The 7,420-nt window shown below is 49.9% G+C and overlaps 1 long non-coding RNA gene across 1 annotated transcript; it reads left to right on the top strand.

Annotated features, from left to right (window-relative positions):
- LOC111095479 lies at positions 1–5,592 on the top strand. The gene is made up of 3 exons (XR_005357940.1): positions 1–1,015; positions 3,652–3,818; positions 4,696–5,592. It is a non-coding gene; the product is annotated as an uncharacterized LOC111095479 (long non-coding RNA).
- The last annotated feature ends 1,828 nt before the right edge of the window (positions 5,593–7,420 follow it).

Genomic DNA, 7,420 nt, shown 5'->3' with positions numbered 1-7,420 from the left:
CTCGATCCCGGGTCTCCAGGACCAGGCCCTGGGCCAAAGGCAGAGCTAAACCGCTGAACCACCCGGGCTGCCAACAACCCTTTTTTTCTCTTGAAAAATACTGTGGGCAGTTATTCCCATGTTGCAGATGTTCAAACTGAAGTTTATAGAGAAGAAAGTTCACCGTGTGAATTTCTGACTCTTTCTGATGCAAATGACAGAAAACTTGACTCAAACTGGTTTATGCTAAAAATAGAATTTGCTGGCTCAGAAAACTGAAAAATCCAGGCATGACTTGATCTGGAGACTCCAAAATGTCATAAAGACTGAATCCCTCCACTCTGTCTTTGCCGTTTTGGTGCCACATTTGGGCTCCATGAGTGGTCTTCAAAGAGCAGCTCCAGGTTCATATCATCCTGAGGCCTAGTTCTGTATAAAAGAGGGTCTTGGATGGGTACCTGGGGGGCTCAGTGTTTGGGCATCTACCTTCAGCTCCAGGTGTGATCCTGGGGTCCTGGGATCAAGTCCTACGTCGGGTTCCCCGCAGAGACCCTGCTTCTCCCTCTGCCTGTGTCTCTGCCTCCCTCTCTGTCTCTCTCATGAATACATAAATAAAAATCTTTAAAAAAAATAAATAAATAAATAAATAAATAAAAGAAAGAAAAAAGAGGGTCTTGGTAATTGCAACACAAGTCTCGGGATTTACTCTATTACACAGGGAGGGTCATGTGACCACCTCACAAAAGGCACAACCAGGGAAGCTATGGCACTGATTGGCGGCCTGGTCACGTGCAGCCTCGCCTGTACCAAGGGGCTGAAAAGGCAGGAGGGAGGACTCTTTCTCCCAAGGAGGAACAGAAAAGATGGGGGAATGGGTGCTAGCAGCTAACTCGACCCGTGTCTTGCAGGTCATAGGTGGCGTGGTTGAGAAGAGTTGGGGCAGGGAGTGAGCCTTGGCAGTCGGACTGCAGAACCCTAATTCCTCTACACCTCGCCTGCAGGTTCCAGCCCAGTAGAGAAAGCCCGGATGTGGAAGGTAAGGAAGGCCCTTGCCCTGGGGGGAGAGGGCCCAGGTCACATCCAGAACCTATCCCCACCTCCCACCCTGGCTGCTGTTGTTCCCGGAGGATCCCAGGAGCCTCTCTGATAGCTGGGCCTGGGCTATTATTACCTGCCCCACTGGGGCAGACCTTAGTTGGAGTTACGCACTGTCCTGGGGTCTAATTGCTTCCCATTTCTCCAAGCAGAGGGGAGATTCCTCGGGGTCTAGGACAATGTTCTCCCTTTTCCTGTATGTGGTCTCTCTGGGACCAAGCAGAATTCGTGCAGTATAGGTAGCAATGGTGATTTTGAGATGCCCTCAGAAGATCCTTTTCTACCCCCATGTACCTCCTTTACTATAAAAAAAATTTCATCTTTAGGGGCAACTGGGGGCTCAGTGGTTGAGCATCTGCCTTTGACTCAGCTTGTGATCCCGGGGTCCGGGGATCGAGTCCCGCATCAGGCTCCCCCGGGGGAGCCTGCTTCTCCCTCTGCCTACGGCTCTGCCTCTCTCTCTGGGTCTCTCATGAGTAAATAATAAAAATCTTAAGAAACAAAACAAATTCCATCATTAGATAGGATTTCACTCCTTTAATTCCCCTTAAGAGTCAAATTCCCCTGAGAAAGGCAGCATGGTAAGTCTCATCACTCATTCACACAGTAGTGAGAAGTAGTTCACAGAATTTTTCCTGAGGGCAGGCTTCGTCATCACGGCCACCGTTGATTGAGTGCCTAGTAGGTGCTTTCCACTGATTCAAGAGCTTCTCATGCGTTATCTCATTTAATTCTCACCCCTCTGTGAGGTGGCTACTCTGAGTGACCCCATTTTCCAGGCGAGGAGACTGAGGCCCAGAGAGGTTAATGATCTTGCCCAAAGTCTGCAAGCAGTAGAACAGGGATTTGAACCCATGAAGTCTGGTCCCCAAACCTACACGCTCCATGCACCCAACCAAGATAATCATTAATACTTTTCAGCTTACAAATAGATTTAATACATCTTTAGGACTTCCCTATAATTCAGCAAAGTTGTTAGTATAAGCAGCCTCATTTTTAGAGGAGAACACCGAGGGGTGCCTAAGTGGCTCAGTTGGCAAGCGTCCAGTTCCTGACGTTGGCTCAGGTCATGGTGTCAGAATCTGAAATCAAGCCCCGCGTTAGGCTTGGCACTGGGCATGGAGCCTGCTTAAGGTGCTCCCTCTCCCTCTCCCCAACCCCCACCTCTGTCTCAAAAAGAGAGGGGGGGGGGCGTGAGAGGAGAACAGTGAGGAGGCTAAATTCAGTCAATAGATGAGCTTGCAGATCCAGGGTTTGACCCAATATTCCCATCTGAGATGACTGACCCCACACAGCACCCAGTGAGAAGAGCCTTGGGTCAGCGACCTGGTGTCCTGGGAACAGAGGGAGAGTGTGGGGGGCCTGGAAGCTGGGAGCTGTCAAAACAAACCCACCCCTTCCTCTCCTCTCTCCCTCCCTCCTCCTTTCCTTCTCTTTCTTCCCTCCTTCCTCCCACTCATTCATTCAGCTACCTGGACACCTACTAGGCGGGAGAGCTACGGGTAAGCAATGACCAGAACAAGTGTCCCTTATGCTCTCACAGGGTTGATAGTCTAAAAAACAAATAAACAGGGGCACCTGGCTGGCTCAGTGGTTGGAGCAGGTGGCTCTTGATCTCGGGATCATGAGTTCCAGCCCCATGTTGGGTGTAGAGATCACTGAAAATAAATAAATTAAAAATAAAACAAAAAAACAAGGGCACCTGAATGGCTCAGTTGGTTGAACATCTGCCTTCGACTCGGGTCATGATCTCAGAGTCCTGGGGTCGAGCCCCACATCGGGCTCCCAGCTCAGCGGGGAACGTACTTCTCCCTCTCCTGCTCCCTCTGCTTTGCTCTCTCTCTCTGTCAAGTAAATAAATAAAATCTTAAAAAAAAAAACAAAAACCTTGCTATTTCTTGAGTGTTTATGGTAAGCAGGGCCCATGCTAGGTGCTGACATGCATCAGCCCCATAGGCCACTTTCTCAGGTAGGAGATGGACACTTAGGAAGAGTGACATGCATTATCTCATTTAATGACTCCAGAGTAACTCCAGAGTCCCAGCATTTCACCACTAGACTGGGCTGCACCCATCTTGGGGTGTAGTGAAGATCTAGTGGATGGTTAGAGTGAGTGCACATGCACACACACACACACACACAGCAGTGGCTCTGACTCCAAACAGCCAGCACCAGAGGCAGCCATTCCTGTTGTCTCCAGCACCTTCCTTCCCACCGGGAGCCTCCAGCACCCTCCTTCCCACCGGGAGCCAGGCCCCACCCCACACAGGAGCTGAGTGGGAAAAGGCCATCTCCCAAGGAAAGGATAGGCAGCTCCGAATGAAAACCCCCAGGAAAATTGAGTGAGACTGATCTAACCAGAGGTTCTGAAGGAGACCTCACCAGCTCTCCCTGGGCAGTCTGTAGCATGACGTCTGTGTGCCTTGGTTTCCTTTCCTGTAAGTTGACCCGCTCACAGGCTGTGTCTGAAGTACTACCTATAAGAAACTTCCTAGATCCAGCTGGATAGGGAAGCGCCCTGCTTCCTGACTTGGTCCTTCCAGGTTCTTCACAGGGATTGTATTTCCCATTTTACAGAGATGGAAACGAGGCTCAGAGAGGCTGACCCACAGCCACCTAATGAGTGTTAGAAATGTAATGAGAAGCCATCCAGGTTTTGAATCTGTTGCCCCACAAGTGTCTACTAAGCACTCAACTGCATGCCAGAGTCTGAGCTACGTCCAAGAGATATGGCAGTGAGGAAGGTAGGTTTGTCCTACCTCTAGGAGAGTCAATTTCGGTGGGGGTGACAGATGAGAGGAAATACTGGAAATGTTGGCAGAAGAAAGTGACAAGAGCTGGAAGACTTTTGGGAGGGTAAAGGACAGAGGTCCCCTTGGGGCTGTCTCAGCTTCCACATTTGGGAGGACCCAAAGAGCAAAGATTTTGGGGGCTGATCGTAGTCTTGGTTCAAGTAGGGTGCTAACTGGGAGGAGGAGTTAGAGCTGCCCCACCCAAAAATACCCAGACACCTCTCAGGCCACGCACTGCCTGCCTGGAGTTTCCACCACAACTGTTTCCTTGTCTGGGGTGGTTTCCAGCCCCACCTGCTTTCCTGGAGTCCAGTTCATCTATCACTCCTACCAGGCATGTACCTGGTGTCTAGTGTCATTCTGAGTAATTCCAGAAACCCAGGTGCCCTCACCTGCTCTTGATTCAGTTTGACTCACCCTCCTCATTTCTGGAAGGTGGCTCTTGGCTGTTCTGACCTCATGCTTGGGCACCGGATGCCTCTGGGAGGAGGATCCTCCTCCTCACTCCTGAAGGTTAAGCCAGTAGGTGTCATGCCGAGGAAGTGGAGGAGCCCTGAGGAGGAAACCCTCATCCACCCAGGATTAACGTCCTCCTTCTACAGCCCACTCCTTTAGTGGCCCACTTAGCCACATCTTAGTGGCCCACTCAGCCACATCCTGAAAGGATGTCTCCTTTCCAGTGATCACCCATGTTCTCCCTGTCTGTCCCAGGAAAAGGCTATTATCTAGGAAGAATAGCTAGTGTTAATTGATTGTTTACTATGAGCTAGGTACTCTGTAGACATTGTTAGAGTCTCACGACATTCCATTGTTGGTTTTTATTTTCCAGATGAGAAAATTGAAACTCAGAGAGGAGACTCGTCTTGTCTGAGGTCACACAGCAAGGGATTGGCTGAAGTGGGATTGGAACCGAGGTATACTAGATGTCTGAATTGTTTAACCAAGGCCACACACACCTGACCCCCATGCCACCTGTTCACGGGTAGAGAGGGAAGATGGGGGTCATTCCACCTGCCAAGCTTGAGCCTGCTCAGATCCTGCCTCATGCACCCCCAGGATCCTTTTCTGGTGGTTCTGAGGGGATAGAAGCTCTGAGAGGAGCCAGCATTTGCTCAACCCAGGAATCTGACAGCCACCACTTCCTCGATGGGGTGAAGCCCAGACCTACAGAACACCCATCGCAGGTGCTCCCCTTATGAGTGGGCCAGGTCTATGATGCTTGGTGGCAGTCATGGCCACCAAGTCATCCCTCCTCATTTTATATGGGCCCAAGCCCGCCATGGCAGCTGTCCCCCTCTTTCCCACCCACCGCTTGTCCCCAGTTGGCTCTGCATCCCTCCCACTGGGCCTCCCTTGCCTATCCTACCTTCACAAGGGGTAAGGCCCAGGGCTGTGCTAACTAACCACTAGCCCCCTGTGTTTGTTGAGCACTTGAAATGTGATTAGTGCTGCTGACGAACTGAATTTTAAATTTTATTTAATTCTAATCAAATTACATTTAAATTTTAAAATTGATAATGTAGCAGGGATGCCTGGCTGCCTCAGTTGATAGAGCATGTGACTCTTGATCTCAGGTTTGTAAGCTTGAGCCCACAATGGGAGTAGAGTTTACTTAAAAATAAAATGTTTTTAAAAACATTTTTTAAAATGTTTTTAAAAATTGATAATGTAGGGCAGCCCGGGTGGCTCAGAAGTTTAGCACCACCTTTGGGCCAGGTTGTGATTCTGGAGACCCGGGATGGAGTCCCACATCGGGCTCCCTGCATGGAGCCTGCTTCTCCCTCTGCCTGTGTCTCTGCCTCTCTCTCTCTCTGTCTCTGTGTCATGAATAAATAAATAAAATATTCAGAAAAAATTGATAATGTAGTTATTGAAAAACATTTAAATATGTGTGGAACACCTTGGGCATGAAATCTACTTTTACAACGGCAAATTTTATGGAATCTAAATATAGGTCATTTTCTGATGAAAATTTTGCAAGTACCATAAGTATAAACTAGGTTTTGAATGCTTAGTAATAGAAAAATGTAAAAATATCTCATTAATATTTTTTACATTGATTACATGTCAAAATGCTAGTTTTTTGTATATCGTATTAAATAAAATATATTATTAAAATTGATTTCACCTGACTATTTTTGTAACGTAGCTACTAGACAGTTTTTCGGTTATGTATATGACTCATATTCTATTTCTATCAGACGGTGCTAGTCTGGAGGTTAAATGCGTGGGTTCAAATCCTGGCTCTGTGTGTCCTTGAGCAACTTAACCAGACTCTCCGGGTCTCAGTTCCTCACCCACCTATAAGACAGGGATAATAGTAGCACCTCCCTCAGAGCTGTGCAGAGGAATAAAGGAGAAAATGTTTGTAAAGCACTTAGCGCAGTGCCTGGTGTATAGTAGTGCTCAGGAGTGGGGGGAAAGAGCAACATTATAGGCTTCCTTTTATCATAACACTCCAAGTGCAGTTGAACTAAACTCACCAATATCTAGGGGGCCTGGCTCTGGGGCTTCCAAGGAGTGAGCAAGCCATGGGCTCTCCTGGAACCCATCGCCTAGGAGGGAGGCTGCTCCTGAAAGAAGCCGGCTAAGGGCAGGTGGTACATGGAGCTGAGGGAGAGGGCCTCCAGCTGCTTCTGCAGGAGTGGCCGGGGAAGGCTTCCCTGGGGAGTGGGGCCTGTTTGAGCTAAACCTGGCTGGCAAGGAGCCAATCCAGTGGAACTGAGGAGAGGGTGTCCTGTAGGGTGAACAGCTTACACGCAAGGGCGGCGGCACCAGCGCAGGCGGTGGCTGTCCACTTCTGGAACTGTGCCATCTGCTTCACCAAATTTTCCATTTCTTGCCTCGGCTCCCTCCTGGCTCCAACACTGTCCCTGTGTTCATGGCAATCGTAAGGCCCACATCACTCCCCTGCTCATCTCCCCTGTCTGCCTGTGAGAGCCTCCTCCCTCCTTTGCTGCTCCAGCCAGGCCTGTGCTGGGAGGTTTCCCCTGATGGCTCTCCAGGCTCCCCACCACACCTCCGCTCTGTCTGCGGTTCTTCTAGACTGACCACCTCATTCTACACCATCCTGGGTCCCACCCTCTCTCTCTTCATCTTTCCAGGGTGGTCGTGCCTCCCCAACAAACTTGCCCCTTTCTTAGGGCAGGAACCAGAACCAGCTCTTACCCACCTCCTAGCACCGGCTGAGCCTCTCAGTGAGACCTATGGATTGCCAGATCCCCTCATGGGGGAAGCCGAGAGGCATGCCTGCCCAGGCACAGTGGAAAATCCCTGGCAGAGGGAAGGGCTATGGAAATTTCTTCTTAACGTTCTCTTTCCAGACTTGGCCTTGCCCCAGAGAGCAGTTAAGCATTTGCCCAGTGACCTGCAAGGTGGCTCTATTCTGCCTCTTGTCCCCACCCCCACCCTAGGCTTGAACCCGGCAAGCAGTGATGAGGCTGGAACAAGCAGCAAGTGGCAGCTGAGCTCAGCCTCCGAGAATGGCACTTGATGTCTTCAGTCTCACCGCCTGAGTTCTAAGATGAAGACACAAGGGTCAGTGGCAAAACGAT

Source organism: Canis lupus, chromosome 4 (genome assembly GCF_011100685.1).
Source record: "Canis lupus familiaris isolate Mischka breed German Shepherd chromosome 4, alternate assembly UU_Cfam_GSD_1.0, whole genome shotgun sequence".
Taxonomy (NCBI): domain Eukaryota; kingdom Metazoa; phylum Chordata; class Mammalia; order Carnivora; family Canidae; genus Canis; species Canis lupus.
The sequence above is the reverse complement of the archived record's forward strand: the minus strand, read 5'-3'. Positions and strand labels throughout refer to the sequence as shown.